The 25,258-nt window shown below is 43.4% G+C and overlaps 1 protein-coding gene across 8 annotated transcripts in view; it reads left to right on the forward strand.

The window, feature by feature from the left end:
* The window catches only part of Plekhg1 (pleckstrin homology and RhoGEF domain containing G1), a 229,705-nt gene that overhangs the window by 104,909 nt on the left and 99,538 nt on the right, over positions 1-25,258 (forward strand). The window contains exon 1 of one of the 8 annotated variants that reach the window (XM_063273318.1): positions 23,592-24,381. The exons of the other annotated variants lie outside the window; for them this stretch is intronic. The gene's annotated coding sequence lies outside the window, so the exon portion shown is untranslated. Of the gene's footprint in view, positions 1-23,591; positions 24,382-25,258 lie in introns of those variants that run through there. 8 annotated transcript variants of the gene reach the window in all.

The following is a 25,258-nucleotide window of genomic DNA, read 5'->3' on the forward strand; positions in this document are numbered from 1 at the left end:
TCTCACATAGCCAGTTTTCAATGTTGAAAATGTATTTACTTGTAAGGGGAAAAAAATCAAAAGTAATTCCATATCATACATACAGATAGGCACTTCTATGTGCTTGCCTCTGTTCCTAAGTCTCACTTTTAATTTTGGCTTATTGTCTGTTTTTTCTTGTCTCCGCTCCCATACTTTCCCTGAGCCTCCTGAGAGAGGTCTCATGACATGAGCAAGATGCGGATGTGGGTGGAGGACAGAGGTGGGAGGAACTGCCCAGGCCTGTCTCCCTTGGGTGGAGCACCTCTCTGGAGGACACAATACGATCCTCCTGCTGGTGGTAGCCTAGGAGGCTGCCCTTCACCCTAGCAAGACCACAGGAACATGTTGTCGACCACCATGGTGGGCACACTGGTCAGAGGGTGGAGGAATCGGAGCTCCCCTAGAAGAACAGAATTGAAACCACCCACCCCACAGAGACAAGGTGGAATTCGGATTCAGGGTATGTGGTTAATACTTTGATGTGACTGGGTAACTTTTTAAAAGGGAATTCAGGAGATGGCCACAAGCTTACTCGTTTACAAGTAATAGTTCTACAGTCTGTTTTTTCTTGGCTTATATAAATTCAGATAAATTACTCAAGGACCAGTGTATTTCTTTTCCTCATCAAAGACCAAGGGTCTTTCAGAGGGTTCAAAGCAAATGCTATTTATTCCTGTGCTTGTTTGCTTCAAAAGCTTCTATTTGAAAGTGGAACTTTGTTCAGAGGTCTGAGCGAGAAGTTATGGTACTGGCTTCCGGCAGCTTTTAGCCTAAATTCTATTCCATCACTACTTCTGATATGGGAAATGGACAAAGTGCTTAGCTTCAAGTTTTCCCACTAATTATCTTCATTTTCCATTTCATTACTATTGTTCTGGGGCAACAATAGAGCAGATGACAGAGATGCAGGCCTTGGGTTAACCTGGTTCAAAAGGTTTCTGCGGTTCTTTCTGAAATGAATGTTCACACACACACACACACACACACACACACACACACACACACACACACACAAAATGCTTTTTGAAATAAATACCTGACCTCATTCTATTCTGTCTAGACCTTGAACTTCTAAAGATGCTTACTTAGAACTCTCTGGTCTTGCTGGCTGACCCATGGAGAGACTCAGAGCCAGCAGCGGAAAGGAGTTGGCACCCAACAGTAACAAGCTCCCAAGAGCTTTCAGAGCTGGCTGGCTGCCCCTTGAATGGCTTCTATCTGACCCTGAGCCCCAGAGCTTCCTAAGCAGTAAATGGACTGACTCTGTTATCCCGGCACGTGTTGAAAGCGAGGGATTTCCAGATGTTTTTCCTAGATACGGTACAGTCTTGATCTACATGGCCCCTCTTCTCGTTTTGTTTTAGAACGAGTCTCTTGAAGTTACTAGCTAGCCCAGGCTTGTCTCAAATTCAAAATCCCTGTCTGAACTCCTACCAATCCCCATCCTCCTATACTGGGATTACAAGTGGGGACCATCAGATTCTATTTAACTATCAATTTACAGACATATAAAAACGAATTCATATAGTTGAGACATCGGCTTTGGCCCATGTTTCTTAGGGTAAGTATCTGCAAGAAGACTCAGACCAGGGTTGGGAATGTTGCTCAGCTGATAGAGTGCTTGTATAGCCCTGAGTTCAATCCCCCACACCACATAAACCAGGCACGGTAGTATATCCCTGCTATCCTTGTGCTTGGAGAGTGGGGTAGAAATCTTCCACTAGTTCGATGCCAGCTTGGACCATATGAGACTCTGTCTTAAAAAAAAAAAAAACAAAAGAACAAAAAAAACCCCCCATTTTTAAAAAATAGTCTAAGTATATTTATTGTAAGAGAGAAACTAATTCACTAATTCACTGTTTTAGCCAGATATCCAGAAGGCTAGAAGGCCAGTCCACATTCTAAACAGCTAAAGGGGACTCATTAGGAGTAGGAGTGTGAGTCACGGTGGTGCAAAGGCTGAACACCTGCCTTTGCTACTTTGTTTCCCAGCCTAGGAAGCAGAGCTTAGGGGAGGAGCCTTGGGAACTTGGCCTCTTTACTGGCCAAGCAGGCCCTGATGTAGGTTCCCATGCTCTAAGGCCAGCATTTTCTCTCTTGTACCAAACTCTCTTGACAAAATTTGCTAACTTTCTGTAATAGTATTCAGAGCCTGTGCAGCAACAAAACATGTCAGGGATGGAGATTTTTTTAATGAATATGTAAAAATATTTAGCTTTCTAAATATATAATTGTATATATATTTATTGGTAGCATGTGATGTATTAATATATGTGAGTAGTATACAATGGTCAAATCAGGCTGCTGTATTGTATTAATACACACAGGTAGTATATAATTGTCCAATCAGGCTGCTGTGGTTATCATTTCCAATATTCGTCACTGCTGTGCTGAGGACATTCACAATCCTCTCTGCTGGCTATTTTGAAATCTGCACTTATATGTTGTCAATCATAGTCGCCATACTGAACGTAAAACATTTACACTTTCTCCTCCCACCCAGCTCTGCTCTATACCTGTTTGGGTTTGGAGTCTATCTGAGGCATAACTCACTACTCACCCATTCGGAGTCACTAGCTCTGGTATGTGACATTGCTACTTTTGGGTTGTTGTTTTTTTTTTTTTTAAGTTGTTATGGAACACATCGAAAATATAAAATTTGCCATCTTAGCCATTCTGTGTGTATGTACAGTTCAGTCCCACAGCACCCATTATGTCCACAATAGGGTGTGACTATGACTGTGATTTCCCAGAGTTTGCCAATATCCAGGGCCATTCATCAATCCTGTCTATTCTTAGCTCACTGTGCCTTGGGTAACCTCACATCTGCTTCTTGTCTCTGAGTTCACCTACTCTATATACTTCATCTAAGGATAAGTGTCCTTTCTGGCTTATGTCACATAGCTCAATGTTTCAGGTCATCCCCTTGTCACAGAGATCCCTTCTTTTTCTAGCAACATGAAGACTCATTTAATCCACTTGTTTCATTCTTCCCCTTTAACGCCCATGCTGATCCCAACCCCCTAAATCCACTGATATTTTTATATTCAAAATATAAAGAGGCTCTTAGGTCTTTATTTTCAGTGAGTTCTGTAAATAGCCATGGATAAATCATTCTTCATGTGTGCTGGGGTAGGGGAGGGAGGAGCAGGGTGCACACATGTGGAGCTGGTGGATGCTAGAGGTCAGTGGTGAGTGTCTTTCTTCATCACACCTGACCTTATAATCGGGGATAGGAGTTCACTGAACCGGAGCTGAGCTAAGTGGGCAGCAAGCTCCCAAGGATCTGCTTGTCTCTGCTGTCACCCCCTAGGGCCACTGCCACACTGGGCTTTTATGTAGACTCTGGGAATTAAACGTGGGGACTCATGTTTGCAGCAAACACTCTCTCTGCACCACCTCTCAGCTCTATAAATCATCTCTTAGAATCTTGTCCTCTCTAAGGCATGGTCTAGATTTGGCAATATATTCCCTTGAGATAGATTGATTTTTTTTATTTATTTTTTACTTTGTTTTGCTTTTTTTTAAGACAGGTTTCCCTATGCAGCCTTAGCTGTCCTGGAACTCACTATGTAGACCAACCTGGACTCAGACTCACCAAGATCTGCCTGCTGAGGTTAAGTGCTTGTACCTCTATGCCTGACTAGATAAATAAATTTTAAAGTTTCTCTTAGATGCCAGGAAAGATATTTTAAATAAATGTGAATGTGCTCTTTATGCTTCAGTTTTTCCTAGAACAGAGATACTTTCTTTTGACATAAAAATAGAGAATGGTCATTGCTTTACACTACATATAAGAAAGCCCTGCGTTGGACTGGAGAGATGTCTTAGTGGTTAAGGGCACTGACTATGCTTCCTAGAGGTCCTGAGTTCAAATCCCAGGAACCACAATGTCACATGGTAGCTCACAGCCATCTGTAATGAGATCTGATGCCCTCTTCTGGTGTGTCTGAAGACTGCTACAGTGTACCTAGATATAATAAATAAGTAAAAAAGAAAAAGAAAGTCCTGAGTTCTGCAATCTTTCACTGTCGCAGATCAGAAGTTGATCCAGGATGGAGCAGGGCTTACTGCTCCTGCAAATGACCTTAGTTGGGTTCCTAACACACAAGCTGGAAACCCACAAGTTTCATAGCTGCTTGAAACTCCAGGTTCAGGGGGACCGGATGCCTCAGTCCTCTGTTGGCACCTGCACTCGCGTGCACATGTACAAGATACACACACATGCACATGCATACATGAACACACACACAGATATAAAACAAATCTTAAAAGGTTAACCCAAACAATCTGTCAAGCCTTTGCTCATTCCTTTAGGACAGTGGTTCTCAACCTTCCTAATGCTGGGACCCTTGTGTTGTAGTGACCCTCAACCATAAAATTATTTCATTGCTATGGCATAACTGTAATTTTGCTGCTATTAAGAATCATAATGTAAGTATCTAATATGCAAGATAGCTGATATGTGACTCCTAAAGAGGTTTTGACTTACCGGTTAAGAACAACTGCTGGGTGGGGGGGGATGATGGGGACGTCCCATCTGCTAAACTGGGCCACGTTTGACTTGCAGCAAGCTCTTTCAAATCCTGCTTGCACCTGGCCCTGTGTACTGGTGGTTCTTTTCTCAGTGTTAGACTTGGGAACAGTCACATTGAAACAGAATCTGCTACAAGTTCTGGGAGCCTTTTGAAACTCCTGGAATAAGGAGACTTAAAGCAATACTTCAGAAATTCTGTCTTCTGTCCTCCACATACCCTCTTCCAGGACCCTGACTCCAATGAACACCCAAGTAGGTTGTGGGTTCTATTGCTCAATATTAAATTCACCATATGCCGCTTGAATGACTTAGCCATCCTGGAGTGCCCCTTGCTCTATCTAGCTGACAGGTCCAGCCAAACCTCTGTGGCTTGATAAATCCACCATGGCCAATGCCCTACACAGGTGACATTTGAGAGCAGCCACTTCAGGACTGTGAGATGTGAGGGGGTATAAATCCAGGGTCCTGGGCTACATAGATGACCTGCGTAATCGTCTTGATGCTTTCTGAGTCACAACCAGGCACTTAAGTTATTATGGCCTTTTACATTTCAAAGGCTTGCAGACTACCATCAGCCCAAATATAAAATAGTCATTTCTGAGCTCAGAGTTGTATACCCTGTAGTCAGAAAAAAGCCCTTCCTTCCTCATTTTTTTAGTGACAGCCTATAATCATGTTGGAGTGATTTTCCAAGCTTTTTTTTTCCCCCTCTAAACCACTGTTTGCTTGGCAGCTGGGAGGAGTTTTCCCCTTGAGTCAATGGACTGGTTCTCCTTTCCCAAGCCCAGCCACCCACCTAGGGAGAAGGAATGGCTATAAATCTCAGCTAACAATTACACTAGGAAGAAAGTCAGAAGATAAAATCAGTTGATCCCCAGATGTTTTTTGAGGACCTGGGAGAAGATCTCATTAAAAGAGTGTGACTGAGCCATCCTGCATTCCTCCAAACCTCATCGTTTCCTTCAGTTCCAGGTAGGCTTAGAAGAGCTAGGAGGCGGGCGTGGTCTGGGTTCGTGTGCAGCCAGCTCTGGCCTACTTCCTTCTTCAGGCCTGGAAGCCTGAGGTAGCCCACTTTAGACATCCACAATCCAACTAGAGCTTTTATTTTCTTTTTTAATAGATGTCTGGGAACTTCAGACACAGGTGAAAGAAAGACAGAAAAATTATGTAATTACAAGCTGATATTTGGCTTGTTTCTAGGCTAGAAGAAAATTTTTTATCTTTGTAACCCAAAAATTAAATTAAATTAACCCTATTTTATAATTAATGGTAATGACTAAATGTCAGAATAATGCTTCTAAATGATTTACTATATCTATTACTATTTTCTGTTGGAATTTAATAGACTTATACTCTGACCTGTACTTATTTTAATTAGTTTAAGCCTAGTTGTATAATTCCTTTCCCATATGTCTCATAATTAATTATGTAATTACCATTTGGTAAGAGCCCCTTACTTTAATTGAAATAATCATGGGACTCAGATTCAATAAATATTCACTGAGCAACTGCTAAGGTAAAACTAATGAGCCAGAAATAAAAGGGTCCCTAAGGGTTACTATACTATTGACCTCACAGACCCAAACCTCATGTTTGGGATCTAGAGAAAGCAAATATAAAGATGCACATATGAATATATACATATATTTTAATTTAAAAATATATTTATAAATATACATGAATACACATGTATGGACATGTATACATCTATTAGATGAGTAAACAATTAAATTAAAGCTAAATGGATATCCAAGGAAGAAATTATTTTTTAAAAATTGTATTGACCTTCCCAAGCAAGTAAAATTTGAATTTGGTGTTTCCAAACTACTGAGAATATTGTCAAGTCTGAAATTAGAGCCAAGAGAAATTACATATTTGCTTTTGTCTCGCTCTCACTAATTTTTCAACTCATAAAGGTTTTTAATTCTACTGAAGATTTATATTGTTTGATATTCTATTCAATGGTAGTATTCAGAAATCAACACGTTCACAGATTCCAACTAAGTGGGCAGCACCCACGTTTACTGGGTGTTGGTGAGTTCCATATTTACCAGACATCTTTGGAACAGGCAGTGTTGTGAGCAAAGGTGTGGAGGAGTGAAGACCAGAGGGCATTGGTGAGGAATGTTGAGTTATAGTTCCAGGTCAGAACCTTGAAGGTCTCAGCACTAATGTAAGGAAGGAGCTTGGACTTGATCTCTAGAACTCATGAGCTCCATCAAACCTTCCTAGCAAAGCAACTCACATTCGGAGTATAGGAAGGCAGGGGTGGGGAGTAGTGGCTTGCAGGGGCAAGAGACTGGACTTGGCAAGTCTCAGGGAGGAAGCAGATTCAAACCTGGCAGAAGTGAGGATGAGAAGAAAGGAGGAGTGGAGGAGGCAGAGACAAAAGTGGGCTCTAGTATCGGCTTAAGAGAATGGTGTTATGGCTATTGTTTATTGTCTGCAGGGCTCGCATTTTCGGAGGAGATCGAATAACAAATGGAGACATTACTACTGCCTTTGAAAGATTTTATTATATTTCTCAAGAAGATAAACCATACCATACAATACCACACGGTCACATTTAGATCCCAGTGTCAGTAAGGAGGTTGGGACCTAAGGAAAAATTCTACCCAGCCAGAACCTGTCCTGGGGCTTATTAGAAAGGCATGGTAGGACAAGTGTACAACCCTACAGTTTGGTCATTAGGTCAGAGCAGGTGTCGGTTGTCTGAGTCCTGGCTCTGGGTTCATTTAAGGAAAGGATATACTGGCTTGGGGGTGAGATCGAATCGGGAGAATTTCAGGGCTTGAGCTGTGGGTGGCAAGGGAGTTGGAATTCGTTTGGATATGACTGTGGCTCTTCCATTATATGCACCAACTAGACAAAAACAAGCAGAAAGCTGTGTCCTGTGTAGTCGTCTGGGAGCTTTACATGCCTCACAGTGATCCTCCCAGCCCTCTGGTCAGTATTAAAAGTCCTGCTTTGCCCTCAGTCACATCAAAGGTCTGTCCAAGGTCACAGGAGTAACAGTGATGCTTGGAACCAAGATTCCAGCTTCTGGAATAGCTCATGACGCGTCCCAGTATTAGGGGTAGTGACTGGTGCACTTGGCCTTCTCTATTTGATTATGCTCTTCCATCTAGACACCTATGAGATGGAATAAGCTGGTGGAAACCGGTAGAAGCCTTCCAGGGTTTCCAGGACTAAGGAGCACGTGGTCTGCTATTTCCCTGAAAGTCCTCAGGTTTCTGCCTGCTTTGTCAGAAGGGCATAAAATGTATGTAGATTCCGTGGTCTTTGTTCAGTGTGTTTTAAGAACCAGAACAATAAACTATGTGGCTTAACCCCCATTTCCTCTTAACTTCTGGCTCCCCTCTTTGATTATCATAACTCAGGGACTTGGATGCTCTCGTGTCAGCAAACAAAGCCCAAATTACCCATGCCTCTGAGCTGCCTGGAAGAGACCCTGAATTCCTGCATCCGTGACCACCCTTCTCCTTGGTCATTCTCCAGTGTAATTCTTTAGTTCATGCCAAATGGGGCCCTGCGTGTTACATGGCCTCTGCTTGGGTTTTTGTTCTCTACATGTGACCACCTTTTAGCTCTGCTTTCTGCATATATTCACTAGTTACTTCTTCTGAGAACCCACTCAGTGCTTAGCCCCTTCACTCCATGTGGTATAAATCACATATCTGTGCCTAGAGAGCATCTATCTGTACAGAGCTATGAGGATTCAGAGTCATGGGGATCCCAGCTCAGGGCTTCAGGGACCTTGTAACTAGCTTGAGAGGCAGATGAAAGGTGCAAACAGCACTTCAGGAACATAGACGCTATGGTATGTGAGAGTTTGGAAGTCACTCCTGGCCCTATGAGTTTTGAATCTTTTTCTAGATTGAGACCATTAACTTTGGAGGATCCTCTGCCAAACATATGCAGCAGAAATTCCTGTTTTATAGGCAATCACTTGTGAAGTTCAGAGCGGACAGCTTCTCTCCTTGCCTGAAGGGCTTCACTAGAATTCCCTACAGAGCCCTCTGAGGTTTAAGAGCTGAACCATCAGAGTTCAAATACCAGTGTCACCACCTACTAACCAGGAAAGGTTCTTCCTAGGTCATGCATGCCTTTAATCCCAGAACTCAGGAGGTAGAGGCAGATAGATCTTCTTGAGTTTGGGGTTATCTTAGTCTACAGACCTAGTTCCAGAATAGCTAGGGCAACATAATGAGACTTGTCTCAAAAAAAAAAAAAGTACTTCCTATTTAGTGTCTTGTCTTTCTCAAATACAAAATAGGGATGACAGTAGCACCTGCCTTTGGAGATTCCTGTGAGAATTAAAATGAGCTCATGTAAAAGGGAAAGCTCAGAATAATTCTGACTTTGTAGGAAGTACTCAGTCCATGTCGTCAGTGCTGGCACATCAGCCTCGGTCCTTTAGGTGTTTTTCTGGGTAATTCCTAGCAACTGGAGCTGCCTTGCCCTTGTAAATTACTATGTATGTATGTATGTATGTATGTATGTATGTATGTATGTATGTATGTATGTATTATTTTCTCCAGTTTTGGGGATCAATCCAGAGCCTCTCCCATGCTCGGCAGGAACTCTACCACTGAACTGCACCGGAAGCACTAGCTTAGACATTCTGCTTGCATGCTAGTGAAATGTGCAGCATAAGCAGTTCCTCTGGAAGTCTGAGGCCAGGGTTATTTTATTATCCCTGCTCTGACATTTTAATAGCCGACAATGGCTTTTAAAAGAATTGGGAAGATGCACTGGCCTGTTGGTCTGCACCGTGGAGCCCTGTTGTACTCTTGTTTCCATGTGAACCATGGTAGTTGTTGTTGTTGTTGTTGTTGTTGTTGTTGTTGTTGTTGTTGTTGTTGTTGTTTTAAGTCTATCAGCTTTTGGCTCACATTCAGTGAAAAGTTTCTGTTCCAAAGAACAGTTTCTGGCTTACTGGAAAATCAGTCCTGGTTTCCATTTTTTTTTTTTTTTTTTTACAAAATGATTATTCAGTGCTCTAGGCTTCTGGGCCTTAAATTTAGCTTTTACAAACCTTCCATATTTGATGGTTCTGGAAACTTCTGAAAAGGTTTCAAATACGAAATGACCAATAGTTTGTCCTTATTTCAGTAAGGATGTAGAATACATTGGGAATTTAGTGGAGATATACCTTAGTCCTTCAGACTAGGAGCCCCCAGGGCTAAAGGTGTTTCTTCCTCATAGAGAAAGTGTTGGTCTGGTGTCCCTGACACTTTCAAATATAGGATGGTAGAGGAGGCAGATTTGGGTTGTGTACTGGATCCTCTGCTCAGATGGTGTAACCTTGAACTTGTTACATAGCTTTCAATTGCGCATCTTCACAATGAAGACTTTCTTCTGAGGACGGGATGAGTCTCTGTGTATCAGCTGCTTGCCTTGGTGCCCACAAAACTCCAGTTCCCAAAAGTTCTTTAGTATCATTTTCCAGAGTTCTGAAACAAAAGTTTCTATCATAAAGATAGAAGTATCTAGTCATTGCAATTTTATCAGAATAAAATGTGCCCACCTCGAATACAGGAAATTTTGTTCATAAATCCATATAGAGATTAAGTATGTTTCTTTACTAGGAAAGAAGGAAGAAATTATGAACATAATGCAATTTAGAATCGTGGCCTTGAAATGTAGATTTGTCATTATCCTTAACTGTGTTCCCAGGAGGTCAGCAGAGGTCCTTTTCTGTGTTAGTTCTGCTGTGAGTACAAAAGTTCCTGTCAGCCTAGAATAATGTCCGGTGTTCTGGCTGTACATGAGGTTTCAGTGCGGGAGCTCTCCGGTCACAGTGTACTGGAACATGCCTTTCTTCTACGAAGATGTTTAAAGTCCATGTGTCCTTTAAATCACTTCTTTGACAGATGACATGGGAAGTCCTAAGACTCCTAGCAGAAGCTTTTAGTGAAATGAAGGATCAGACACTAATGCCACAAACGTGAGTGGAGTGAGTGCTTCTGGCTGCATCATTGTCTCTGTCCCCAAAACCCTACCTAAGTCAGGGGGTGGCAGCTGCCAGCTCAGGAATAAAATCTTCCAGTTTTAATTCAAAGCCATAGGATGCTATTGAGACACTTAACGATGCCCTAAACACTTTGGACATCTAATTCACATCTTGTGAATGTGCCACACTTACTGCCTTAGGAGGTTGGTAGCTCTGGGTACAGTGGTGGCCTTTTCCCTGGCCCCATTAACCTGGCTTTGTGGCTGTGTGTCTGAATAGGAATGTCTCCATGTCATGTACACGGTATGCCTCTCAAAAGTTGAGGAATGAGTAACTGAGTCATGAGCAGAGTTTTGCAAATGCCTCAAGTTCAGACATAGCTAGAACAAGCCATCTAGGAAGAGTCCCAGAGTTTCTCTGTAGGAATGAAACTGAGTCCTCTGAGGGATTATTTACGTATTATGCATTCAGTAGAAGTCTTCACTGTATCACCAAGAAAGTATGAAAAATTATGCTATGGATAATAAAAAGTTTCTTGGTTTTAATTATATTGGTTTTATACATTTATATATATTTTCTACGTCTAAATATATATTTTCTATGTCTAAAATGCTATACACATATATACATGCATATATATGCATGAATTCTATACACATATATGCATAGACATATATACACATACATATATACATGCACATATGTATATGAATATACATACATTCATATTCACACACATGTACATATGTGGTAGAATGTGAGAACATGCTGCCTCTGGCTAAAGGTTGATTGAAAAGGTTGTAAGCCTATCCCCATGAGAAGTACTTTTTTAAATATGTGAATATTTTTAATGCTTTCAAATTTCTCCAAACATTAAAATAGAATACATGTGCTTATTTGATTCTGAAAATTAGAAAACGTGGGCCAGAGAGAAGGCTCAGTGTATACAGGCACCTGCCATACATCCTGCCAACTTGAGTTCAATCTCTGGAACCCACCTGGGGTAGAAAGAGGAAACCAACTCCACAAAGCTGTCCTCTGACACCCACATGAGTTCCATCTGATCATACACTTTCCCCTATTCCCTCCCACAGTAATAGCTTTTTTTTTTCTTAAAAGAGTACAAACCAGTACAGACAATTTGTAGATTCCTGACCCTAGAAAACAAAAATGAGTCTAGCGGTAAAATTTCAATTCCTGAGGTCTGTAGACGAGTTTGGTCTGTTGTAAGCAATTCAAAGTTTGCTGAACTTGGGCATGGGATAGCTACTCTCTCTTCTTTAGCCATGGGTGTAGCTTTCTTAGTTTCCTGGGAATCTTTGTGGGGTGGCCCAGCATAGTACATTTGACCTAGAGAGATATGAGTGGGGACAAAGAGTGGGGGTAGGTCAGAGGACACTCACATGGGTTGTGCTGTGACTTTGGTCCCTAGGGTTTGGGGAGGGGGCACACTATTGCCCAGAACAAATTTCTGTTTCAAACTCTTGCCTGGGGCTGGCCCTGGGATGGAGAGTCCTTTCATGAAAATTGTTCTTGGTCATTGAGAATCAATCCAAGTGGCCCCAGCAGGGTTGTCAGCTCTGTGTACAGCTGGAGAGGAGGTTGGCTTCTCCACCTATTGAGACATGTGTTTACCCTGGCCAGCCTCACTGGAGGGAGAGGATGCAGACAGTCCCCTAGAGTGTAAAGGAATGGGGCCATGTTTTGTTTTCTAATACCGGGGCAGCTTTCTTATAAGAAGGATCAAAAGTGTAGGGACATTTTTGATCTGCTTAGTGTCTGCTTAGGAGTGTAATCCTAGACCTTTTTATAATAGACTCTTAGGGCTTGTTTCTTGTGGACATTTGAGGTTCCTCCAGTTTTCTTTTCCCTTTAATATAATGTTATAAGTAAAGACCAAATGTTGGTAATGCATCAACTGGAATTCTGTGTTTCAGTAATTGGAATTTTGTTATTATAGCCACTTTTAAATCTATAAATTGTTTCTAATCATCCTTACTGTCTCACAATCAAGAATCACATTCTCATATAGATTCTTTTTTAGTTCTTAGAGAAACTGGAGATCAATTATGAGCGACATTATCATCAAAGCTATCAACGTTGATCATATTATGTCAGTGATGTTCATTAAAAAATCATTAGCATATTAATGATTTGACTCTTTAAGTTGACTATATTTTATGAAAATAAGGCATACAGTAAAATATTATGTATTCCAGCTCATTAAAATACCTAGCTTTATTATTCTCATATATACACACACAGATTCACAAACACACAAGAGCACATGTACACACACACACACACACACACACACAGGCAGAGAGAGAGAGAGAGAGAGAGAGAGAGAGAGAGAGAGAGAGAGAGAGAGAGAGAGAAAATGCTCCAGGAAGCATGTCTTACACAATTTTAGGAAGTTGGTTAAAAAAAATATGTATGCAAGAAGAGTAATGGTAATTGTTAAAGATTACTTGGGGGAGTGTAATAACATACACGCGCCTGTAAATGCCACTAGAAGTCAGACAATATGCAAAGTCCTAAAGCCACTTAATTTGCTCTTCCCTGACAATTGTGTATGATTGGGGGTGGGAGTAGGTGAGTTCTGATCCATGTGTCAAACTTGGGTTCAGTTCTTTGAAGACATGAAATGATTTCACTAATCACTCTCATTCCTAGAAGTATCTTGAAAACAAATTTATTTGATTAAGATTTGGTCATTATTATCAAGATCAGTCTCCTCCTCTGCCCTCCCCCCAAAATAAGTGTATTTTGGGCAATCTTTTTCCTGTAGCTGGCACAATGATACCGTTCAAAGTAATATCAGATAAGAAGGTGGTAATGCTGCCTTCTTCCCATTACATGTTCTTGTCATTACTCACAACCAAGGTGCAACTGGCATCGGAGCTGGTGGAACAGGAATGTGCCCTCTGAACTGGGTTGTTACCAATGTCTGCCATCATATGTTAGCTCTGTAAGCTATCACACTTGGAGAAACTCAGTGTGGGGTATAGGAGATGCTCGTGCATTTTTGAGTTGGTTTCATGTGGTGACAGAGAGGGTTCCGTGATTTATACTTATTTAAAAATGAAAGATACTCATCAAAAGCTATTGCCCAGAACCTGAGGACGTTGGTGCCTGGAAGATATTCAAGAAAAGATGTTGTAAATCAAGACCCAATGACGAGCATTCAGTGCCTGGAGGCTTCTGTATAGGGGGGAGCTTACTCCCTGGTAGGTGCTCCCTAAGTGTTCTGGGATGCTGCTGTTTCCAAATCCCTTCACCCCACTGAAGGAGAGGTTTGAAGTTATGATGTTTCTCGACCCAACTTGATCCATACCATTTGGCTCCTTCCAATTCACCCATGAAAATACCCAAGCCCTAGCCAGTGAATTCTGTCAGCACTTCATATGTGCTAGGCTCGGCATATATGCCTTCTACTCAGTAAGTCACTGAAGCCTCAGAATATTCCTTAAGCCCACAGAAAACTAACCAAAGTTAAACGTGGCAAGCCTAAACAATAATTAAAGCATATATTAATTAAACAGAAAATATTAATATAGAATAGTTGGTATTTTTAAATGTTAAAAATTAAAAATATTAAGATAATATTAAAAGTATATATTAATAATTAAAGTATCCCTGTGGATATTTTATTAAGGATATTAACGAAGGCAACAGGCCCTCACAGCTAACCAAATAAGCAAAAAAAAAATTCTTTTGATTTCTAATGTAAATAAATGAAAACTTTGAAACTGTCTAATTTCCTCCCCTTCTGGGGCGGATACTGGCATCTCTCCACAGCCCTGCTAGTTCTGCTAACTCTAATGTTTGGCATTGGTAGAGCCAAATTTTAGATCACAAGTTTTGATAAATAGCTCACAGTGAGAATAATATTTATCCTTGACAGTGAGCAGGTTTTTATTGTCTCATGTAGGCCACGTGCTGGGGAAGATCCAGAGGGTCTTGTAAAGTGTTAGATTGGATCATGGGACAGCAGACCAGAAGATGTCCCATGTGTCTCATCTATGGGAGAAGTCACTACACTGAAGTAAGCTGGCTCTTAAAGGTCTTTTTTGCTTAGCTGTCTCCTTCCCATGAACATGGCTGCCACCCACCTTCTATCTAAATGGTCCCACTGACTACGTTGAGTCTCAGAGTGCACCCTTAGGACTACAGGTGCAATCGGACTTTGTTAGCAGTTCTATCTCAGCCCAGTCCCTTGGCATTGCAGGCCCTGGAGTGAGACTATCTGTCAGTCAGTCAAATCTTGCAGGACAGTCTGATGCCAGCTCAGGGTTAAAAGGGGGATCCTTTTGCCAGACTTCAGTTTCCATTATAAAATGAAAAATGGATAGTAAGAAGGTTCATCCTATGGCTAGAGAGATGGCTCAGCGGTTAAGAGCACTGTCTGTTCTTTGAGAGGTCTTGAGTTCAATTCCCAGCAACCACACGGTGGGTCACACGCACCCATACTAGGATCTGATGCCCTCTTCTGGCATTCAGGTGTACCCACAGATAGAGCATTGATACATATAAAATAAATCAGGAGGAGGAGGAGGAGGGGGAAGAAGAGGGGAGGAGGAGGAAGAGGGGGAGGAAGAAGAAGAGGAATAAGAAGGAGGAAGAGGGGGAAGAGGAGGTTCATTTTAAACATCCCCCTCCCCCACAGCCCTATGGTTCATGCCCCAAGGTCTCAAAATCTACCCATCCATGGTGCAAATTACTTACCTGGCAGTGTCACACAGTAACTGAGAAGACAAACTCTGAAATCCCCCTGCCTTTGTTCAAGTTCTTTTTTTCCCTTGCTCTGCAGGTCTTTTGCTTATATACTGCGGTTTCTGATTTTGGGTTTTTATGAGATTTCTGTGTTTGCCGGTGTGTGAGTCTCTGTGCTATGAGTGTTTCTTGAGCTTTTTGGGGGGAGAGTTGTTTGTTTTTATCTCCTCCACCCCCTCCTCCCCCTCCTCTTTCTCCCCCCCTCCTCCTCTAGGTTGTTATTTGTTTTTTAATGAGAGGGAGCAAGAAAAGATGTGGATTTGGATAATGGGGAGGTGGAGGAGGATCTGTGTGGAGTCGGGGGAGGGAGAACCACAGTCAGGTTATACTCACCATCTAAAGCTGCTATGCACTGAGCTCTTGCTAATTAAAAGCAATACTTCCTATGCCTAAAGACGACAGTGAGGAGTCTACAGCACCCAGAGCAGAGGCCGAGCATTCACAGTCAGCTGGCTGCAAAGGTGCCTTTCCCTAAAACATTCTGAAACTTCAGAGATGGAAACTACATTGTTTACAGCTTCATTTCACATGCTTTTGTGACACATTTTAATACATATTAAGGGCTGGGAGAATTGGCTCAGTAGAGCTTAAGATTATCTCTTCCCCTTGTAAAGGATTCAAGTCCAATTCCCAGCACCCACCAGGTGGCTCACAACCATCTGTAACTCCAGTTCCAGGGGGATCTGACTTCCCCCATCCGCCTTGAGATGAGATCTCTCAGTGGCCTGGAATTTGCAAGTAGGCTAGACTGGCAGGCCCAACAGTCCTTGGGGATCTACCTGTCTCTGCCTCCTCCGTGCCTGGATTATATGCCTGTGGATCCAACTGCCGTTCTTACATTCACTTTACCTACTGAGCCAGCTAACTTCTTATGAGAATAGCAGTCCTGTTGGATTAGGGCCCCCACCCTTGTGACGTCATTTAATTTTAATTACTTCCTTGGGTGTTAGGGTTTTGGCAGCAATGATTCAGTCTATTGAGGGTTAGATCATACCTGGAAGAAAAGCTGGTGGGAGTGCATGTGTGTCTGCCATTGGCAATTGCATTCATCAAGCATTTGATCTGCGGTACCATTTACAATAACTGACGTAATAAAATAGGTTAAACTCTAAATGTCTACAATAGAATGGAATGCAAGGTCCATTTTGAAGGTACATTTGAGGGCTCATTTTCACAGATTATAAGTGGTTTAGCTCATCTTCAAAATCACAGTGATATTTATCCATGTGATAGATATAAAGAACTCACCAGCCTGTAACTTTTTCTTGGCCCCTGGGTTGCCCTAAGGCATCTGAAGAGGGAGCATGTGCAGAAGGCCAGGCAACAGTGCTCCAGCACTCTGAGTGGGCCTATCTACCAGTTGTTCCACTTTTGTCTTACTGTATAAGAAGGAGGTGCGGGGGGGGGGGGGGCACTGGGGATTTAGTTCAGTGGTAGAGCACTTACCTAGGAAGCGCAAGGCCCTGGGTTCGGTCCCCAGCTCCGAAAAAAAAGAACCAAAAAAAAAAAAAAGAAGGAGGTGCCGGGGGCACCCGAAGGAGATGGCCTGGAGCCCTGTGGACTTTTTATAAACCTCAGGATTGGGGAGAGAAAATGCATATGCTGTAAATAGTCTGAACTCAGACTGGTTTGATCCACAGAAGCCCAGAGAAGCAAGGGCTTAGATCTCTGCTTTTTTCTTTCACACCAGCATTAGGGGAAAGTGGTCAGGTTTGTTTGTCTATCCCCCTCCTACCCACCCCCTGAGCTCCTGAGGGAAGATATCACATATCAGAGAGGGCCCTATGTCTGAGAATCCTCTCGGAGGCCTCTGTGCATTTGGATTTTTATCTTCAGAGTTCAGAAAGATATAAACACGGGTATGGGGGACAGCACAGGACTTTTCTCCTCTCTAGGAAAAAACGTAGATGATGGACTGGTGCCTCCAGCCACCCTCTGAAGGAACTGGAGACGAGACTGGCAAATGTTCTTCCAGCCCTCTCAGGCCTCCTTTCTCCTTGCCCCAAAGCCCAGTTGTGCAACCCTGTTTGTTTTGATGGGATTAAAATCTCCATTTCTAAGTCCCTTCTTCAATCTGTTGTTTTTCAGAAGGGACCAGAGACTGTTGGGAAAGGAAAGTGATGTGCCGATTCTGGCGTTTACAACCAGTGGGTCTTGGCTTATTTTTCAGAAGAGCAGCAAAACCAAATCCCCCGTCTAGTCCTGTGTCTGTCAATTGTGTCTACAATGCTGCTTCCCTCTCCCTGATTTTCATAGGCCTTTTCACTGTTACCAGGCAAGCTCCTTGGCAGCCTCACTGGACACAAACGCCCACACAGAATCTATTATATGCGCCTAAAATTAAAACCTGAATATGACCGTTAGATGTTGAGAGGATTCTCTTTCCAGGGGACATCTTAGCCAGGTCCCTGGAAAGCCAGCTGCAAAACCAGCTGTAGAGCAAGAACAGCTACAGAGCTTCCAGTCTCACTCATACAGGGCACCTTACCACATATCACAGTGACTTTGTTCTAACTATTGCGACTGATGGGATGGGAGTACAGACACCCTGGTATGGACTCGCTGGAGGACTTTGAATCAACCACACGCTATCTTCTGAGAGCATCAGTTCTGGATTGTAAGCTGCATCTAGCGCAGCTCCAAGGACAGACCTGACTGGGGAGGCAAGGCCGTGAAAAAGCCGTGGGACTGGGTGAAGTGGGCTTTCTGACAGAGATGCTGCAGTCCCACTGCAAACTCAACATGTTTGTTATGTGCAGTTGAACAGGGAGGCAGGGTTGCTTCCTATGGCTGAACAAGGAGGTGGAGTTATTGCATACAGATAAACAAGGAGACAGGGTCATTATGTACGCTTGAACAAGGAGGCTGGTTTAGCTAATCTCCGTAGGAGGAGACCCTGTAGGAAGTCATCTTCAGAGTATTAAACACCAATGGGGAAATGTGGACATTCTTTATACCCACTAACAATATTCACACCCCTACCAGGAGTGAAGGATTTGCCATTCCCTGAACCTAGCCCGGGGAAGGCTTTGCCATTTTCCCATGAGTCTTAGGCAATGGGGTCCTTGATATGGCCGTGCCCATGTCATTAAGACACATTCACTGAGGGATGTATACTCACTCAGGGCTTCCTCTACTCTGTGCATTTGTTAAGGTTTACCATGAGCTATGGTCGCCCAAGCTGGCCTCATGGCTCAGCTCTCTGAGGGTTCATGAGAATAAATTTTACAGATGTATCGTTGATTCAACTTCAGTTTTTTTAGATTTATTTGAGGGTGGGGTGCATGCCACATGTATCAGGGTGCCTGTGGAGGCCCCAAAAGGACACTGGATCTCCTGGCTCTGGAGGTACAGGTAGCTTTGAGCTGCCTGGTATCAGTTCTAGGAGCCCAGCTCCTGTCTTCTAGTAGATCATCAAATGCTCCAACACCACTCAAGCCTCTAATTAGTTCAGCCTCTGTATTCCTGCCACCTCAGGGATCTATTACAGCAAGTACTTGGTTGGGAAGTAGCCACAAATTATGACAATACCTCTGTGCTGAAGTGAGCCTCTTTTGCTAATCCTCTTTATTATTTGGCTTTTGGAATGCAGTTCTGTAGACAGTTAGATGATGCCAACGAGCAGCCAAACCACGACGTGAGAGGCAGACACAATAGATGGTCAGTTGATGCTGAAGCCTTGGGAGGGTGTTTTGCTGTTGCTAGGAGTTAAATTAGGATTTCCACTTCCTGCTGGGCAAGGAGTCATGGGTACTTTAATCCAGTCTCTGTATACCACATATCCCTGACTCAGGCATCAGCCATGGTTACGGATGTTGGTGGGACCACTCTTAAGAGGTTCAAGTTGTCTTAAAGCCTGAAGGAAGATAGTCTGTGGCACTATCAAGTAGGTCATGATGCCAACACATCACCCAGAATTGTGGGATCTTTGATTCCTACCTTTGGAAATGTGGTTTTGAAGGCCAGAAACTCCAGCTCTCTTGTCTTAGTAAGTTGAGGTGGAATCTAGATCAAAGACATGGCAGCCACTCAGTCAGGATGACAGACATGTCCAGGAGACCTGGGCTCCACACATCCCAACCCCTGATCTTCATTTCGTACCTCTTTTCATGTGCAATAAACTACAATGTTGTTTGGACAAAATAAATTTAGCTTTGGGGATGTTTTGTGTTACTAAATCAGTGAGGTGATAACTGATAGTAACAGGGGAAGCTCAACTCCTCTTTACTTTTGGAGTGGCTTAATTCACTGAGCCTCACCATTTTGCTATGGCTAATTCATTTAGACCATTAAGTCTGTGATCTGTCCAAACCCATATTAATAACTGGGCAGTTATCTCTGGCTTCAGGTCCCATAGCACAGGTGACTAACTAGATACACAGGATCACTTTATGTGGTCCCTAGAAGCGTCTAGACAAAATGAGTAGACTGACCATCTACCAGTACATTCCTTTGTGACTCCTTCTCTTTAAATCAGTGATGTTCATTTTACTCTGAAAGCACTGGGTAGGGAAATTTGAGGTGCGGTATATAGTTATGAAAAGACTCTGTCCAAGTGGTCAGACAATAATAGTCCCGGTTACTGTCTATGCAGCTCTGCCCAGTGTTTAGAATAGAGCACGAGCACACGCACACGCACACACACACATTTGGAAGGACAGTTTCTAAAAGAGGAACTGTTAGAATAAGCAGTGCTTTTAATTGTGCTGTGTAACTGCGTGATATGTACACACAAGGGGAAAAACCCAGCTTGGGTGATCACCATCTGTATGAATATCCTGTGCCTACGGTAAGTACGGATCCTTACAGACGGACCTTTTCTCCCTAACTGGTTCCTCTTACCTGCTTCTTCTCAGGTTCAGATGCTGGCTCACACATCTCTTCCTCTGGAAAGTCCCTCCAGATTTCTTCCAGCAAGCCCCGCCCCTCCTCCCATGCTCCTGTGACCCCTGTGCCTCTTGCACCAGATGCACTTCTCATGAGGTCACCTGCTCAGATGATGGTACTGAGTCTAACTCCCTGGCTGAACTCTAGATCGGCAAAAGATAGAGTATTTATTACCTAGATGGGCCTTAAAAGTGGTATCTTCTGTATTTTATGGTGGTAGGTTGGCCTGAAGACTGAGGCAATTCTAAAGTCCTCTAGTTGGAAGCAATAGGAAGCCAGAGTCCTGAGGCATGGGGAGAAGGTGGAGTGAAGAAGGTAGAAATGGTAGCCCAGGCTCCCCAGAGCCAAAAGGTGCAAGTGTCCTTCTTGCTCTTTGCCGTGAAATCCTGCCTCCAGGAGAGTTTGTAGTAAATATTTGTATCCAGAAGTAAAGATGCATAGAGCCCTGAAAGAAAGTCTCTAATAACTAAAGAATCACATGGGAGAAAAACCAGGGTTGTTTTGTGTTTTCCTGTCATGGTGGTTGGGCATCAGTCCAAGGTAAGAATAAATACTATGAAGGCTAGGAAGGTGCTTAGTCAATAAAGTGCTAGCTGCCCAAGCGAGAAGATCTGAGTTTGGAATTCTAGCATCCAGTAAAAAGCCAGCACGTAGCAGTTATAATCCTAACATTGAGAAGGAGGACATAGAAACATCCATACACTTTTCTTGCGAGCTGATTTTGCTGAACCAATACACTCCAGGCTGAGTAAGAGACCTTGTCTCAAAAACTAAGGTGGATCTCAACAGAGGAAGACACTCAAAACTCACCTCTGAACTCAACACGCTCGCATGCACACGTGACCGCGTATGCGTGTGTGTGTGTGTGTGTGTGTATGTGTGTGCACACACATATACACACACCCAGTCTCACACACACACACACACACACACACACACACACACACACAGTCACACACAAACACACACAACAGGGTCTGAAGGGCTTTGCAGGTAAAAGTACTTGCTACCGAGCCTTGTAGGATGGCTCGGTACCAAGAAAGTAGAAAGAAAGATTATCTCCCGAAGGTTTTCAGTTTTTTTTATCTGATCTCTACATCCTGGTGTGTCTCCACACACAATCACACACGGTTTTTCAATATGAAAGAGAGAGAGAGAGAGAGAGAGAGAGAGAGAGAGAGAGAGAGAGAGAGAAAGCAGCAAGCGAAAGGGAACCACAAACGTAGAACTCTCTCCGAGTGGGCAGGTAACCTGAGCCTAGGACATAGTAAGTTCCATGCAGTAAACTGCATCCTCATGGTGAGGTGTAAGTGGCCATCCAAACCAGATGAGGAATTATGTTAGAATACCTCAACAGTACTTTTCTTATACTAATAGGATATGATCAAAGGATTTTGTTGGTCTGCCTGTCTGTGTTCTGCTAGAAAGTAAGTTTCAGGAAGGCAAGCTTCTTGGTGCTTTATTCTCACCTATGCCTTTAGAGCCTGATACTCAGCCCATGATAACAACTCAATAAGTACTGGTAAGTAGACATATCAGTGGGCAACAAACATGAAATACATTTGTGAAATTAAGCATTTATTTCATTAACTAGACTCAAGCAAGTCATAAGTAAGAAACACTACCATTTGGCATTAGACCTCAGAGTAAAAACCCAAGGATGATATTCTGAAGAAGCCCATGAGCACAGTCTGCCTTTGGCCTTTCAGACCAAAGATTCCAGAATCAGTATGTCAGGCCAGCAACTGCAAGACACTGGACTCACACCCCTGGCTTGCAGGAAGGGTTTAATGGCAATTTTCTTCTTAAAGAAGTAGGAGTGGCTAAGGGAACCTAACCAGAGATGCAAACAACCCACTGGAACCTTAGAGGAACCAGAGAATAGCATCAGGTAAAGAGAGCCCCAGCGAGGAACTGCTCAGATGCAGTCATGGTTGAGCCTCAGACTCTAGATCCACAGACAGGCGGAGGAGATGCTCCTGTTCCCCTCTCTTCTTCCAATTAGTCAAACCTGTCTGGACAACAGAAGGGAAGGACACGTGTCCAGCCCTAGGGACTGAACAGGGTCATGGAAAGCTAGGGCTGGCATGCAACTGTGTTCAGCACATAAAGTTTGCTATTGTGTGAATTGACTTTGTCCCTTTTGTATTATTGTCACGCCCCAAACCATAGTCATTAACAAGAACAACAACAACAAAAGCAGAGATAACAAGGGAGAGATAAGAGTTGGCTGCTTCCACAGCCAAAGGTTAATGCTTCTGTGTGGTCTCCCCCACCCCTTCTTTTTCTCTTCTTGTCTTTGCACACATCTGATGGGGTTTTATTTAAGATGAACCACCATACATTTAGCTACACTTGTTTTGGGACCTAATTAAGATGGACCTGTGTTGGAACAGAGATCTCTCTCTCCCGTCCTTTGTTCTGTTACTGTAAACAAGTTACTTCATGTGCCCCTGTGGGAACTGGGATTAGGCAAGCACTAGGGCTCCCTGAGACTTTCAGCAGGTTTGAGTCTCAGCGTGGATCCCAAGTCGTTAAGAATAAGATGAAAGATGAACCCGACCAGTCGGGTTTCCTCCGTGAGGCTGCAATGGGAAACATGCTCCAAGGCAGCCAAAGAGAACTGGATTTTATTGTCCAGAGTAAATCTTGTCTCTCTCTTTCAATATTAAATGAAGGACAGCTTGAGAACATGAGAGAGAGATGAGCTAGAAAAACAGAGCAGATAGATCGTGTGTACAGTCACGATCTGTTCTATCTGCGTTCTATCTGCGGCAGGCTCCACAGCTGGCTCTCTGCTGCTCATTACACTTGTCATTACGGATTTGAGGCTTGTCCCGTCCTGCTTGTCAAGAGCTTCCAGGAAGGGGAAACGGGTGTCCAGGAGCAGCCTCCAGTGTGAAACGTAGGGCTTAGTGGCTGCCTCTAAGTGAAGGCCAGCGAGGGACAAGGCTGTTAAAGTCAAGAGAAGGGGTTCTCAAGCCGTTGCTATGTACTCTACTCTGCCATCATCAGGGTAACGCACGGGTAATTCCGATTGCTGCAATCACAGGCTTCGACCTACGGTCCTCATTACCTTCGTTAGTTGAAAACAAACTCTCACACACTTTACTCTCTCAGGAGGAAGGTCCACTTTTCTGGGGTACATTATGTTTCTGGCCAGGTATACATTTTGCCTGAGTGGGATTGTTTTCATGGTCAGAATGAAATGAACACATCCTCCAACCATCCCTCTCCAGTCCTAGAAAGCAGGTAGTGCCCCATGACATTAATTCATTTGCTTGTAGGCCATTCATCGAACTACAACTACCCTGTGTCATTTGTACTTTGGGGTTGGTTGCAGGTCTCTGCTGCCCCGCCCACCACCCCCACCCTCGATCCCACCCCCACCCCAGGAGGTGATAGAAGGGCAAAGGGCTTGAATGGGATCCTGCACTGAACTTTGTTCCAAGCAGCTTGCCTGTGTCACCCGGCAAGCTTATACCCTCACCTCTGCTGTTCTGGTAACTGTCTCTGAAGCTACCTTCAATGGGTTTATGCAACAGTTGGGAAGCAGCTGGCCATGGAGTCTTCCTCTCACTCCAGTGTACCTCAGGGAGCTGTGTTGGCAAGGAGAGGGGGAAGCTAGCAAATAGGGGCATGAAGTGGGGGCTTCTCTGAAACTCTACAGATTCTTTTTAACTTGAGTTTTGGAAATAAAACTATAGGGTTTCGGCTGCACACCCAAGCCCCTGCTCAAGTTCAAGTACATTGTGTCAGTGTTTGCAGAAGGATAGATTGTATGGAATGCCTCTGGCTCTGAATGGGTTTGATGTATGTTATCTCCTGGGACTGGGTGGGGAGGGATGTGTCTAAAAGCCAACTGCATTCTCCAGGGATAGTTCTTCCATTGTGCTTTGTAGGGCGAGTCCTCCAGAGGTGTTGTCCTTAAAGATGGGCCTGAGAGATGACTGAAAGCAAGAAGCTATTTGTAACATATTTGCTTACTTGCTATCTGAAAACTGCTTGGTTCAGAAATAACTAAGACTTTATTTCAATGCTCTGGAGACTAAAGGACAATGTCCTAACAAAAGGAGAATGCAGGGTAGCGCCTTAGCTTGTCTTCAGCCCAGAGACAAGAATTTGTCCAGACACCTGCAACAGAGCAAGATTTGAAATTCCAGAAGCAAAGTTGGCCACCACATTCCCTGCATAGCGGATCATGGTAGGAGTGGAAGGGAGAAACTAAATCCTAAGTCAGTTGGGAGGGTGGGCTGTAAAACCCAGTGTTTGAAAAGAAGCGGGTGCTGCAGATTTTGTTTGCTCGATGTTTGCTTAGTTTTGTTTTTTGAGACAGGATTTTTCTGTGTAGCCAAGGCACGACTAGACCTCGCTCTGTAGCCCAGGCCAGCCTGGAGCTCAACAGACATCCACCTGCCTCTGCCTCCCAAGTGCTGGGATCAGGTGAGTCCTCCAGAGATGCTCTTAAAGATGGTGCAATGGGAATTTGGGGGAAGGAACTAGACTTTTCCGTTGATTGACGTAAGTAACTAATGTGCGTGGTTCTGTTTCTCTCAGTGGATTTAGTTCTCAAGCGCAAATAGAAAAAACTTTCACATTTCTCCAATAGGCAGATGCTTTACATCCATATCTTCTACTGAGAGCAAATAATTCAAAATAGGAAGAAACAAAGTCAGATGCCATTTCAACTTACAAACAGCCCTTTGGAAAGAAAATTGCCAAGTCGCCCTTTGTTTGATCAACTATGTGGTCAAACACACCCGTGTAACCACCATAAGGCAGATTCATACCTGGGGATATTTTCTGGGCTTAGAATGTAGGCAGAGTTTCTGCAATGCACAGGGGGTGAGTTCACTGCCACTCGCCCTCAGGATAATGTTGGTGTACTCTTCAAAAGGACTCCTAAGCAGATGTGGGCTGTTTGGGAGATGCTGTTGACTTTCATGTTTGTCACATTTTTTTTTCTGTGATGTATTCAGAAAACGTAAAAATATCTACTTTGCCTGTGTGCCGAAGAAAAACTTCTAATACACTAAACACAAATTGGGGATGCATTGTGAAAGCCCGCACTTCAGAAAGAG

This window comes from Rattus norvegicus, chromosome 1 (genome assembly GCF_036323735.1).
Source record: "Rattus norvegicus strain BN/NHsdMcwi chromosome 1, GRCr8, whole genome shotgun sequence".
NCBI classification, from domain to species: domain Eukaryota; kingdom Metazoa; phylum Chordata; class Mammalia; order Rodentia; family Muridae; genus Rattus; species Rattus norvegicus.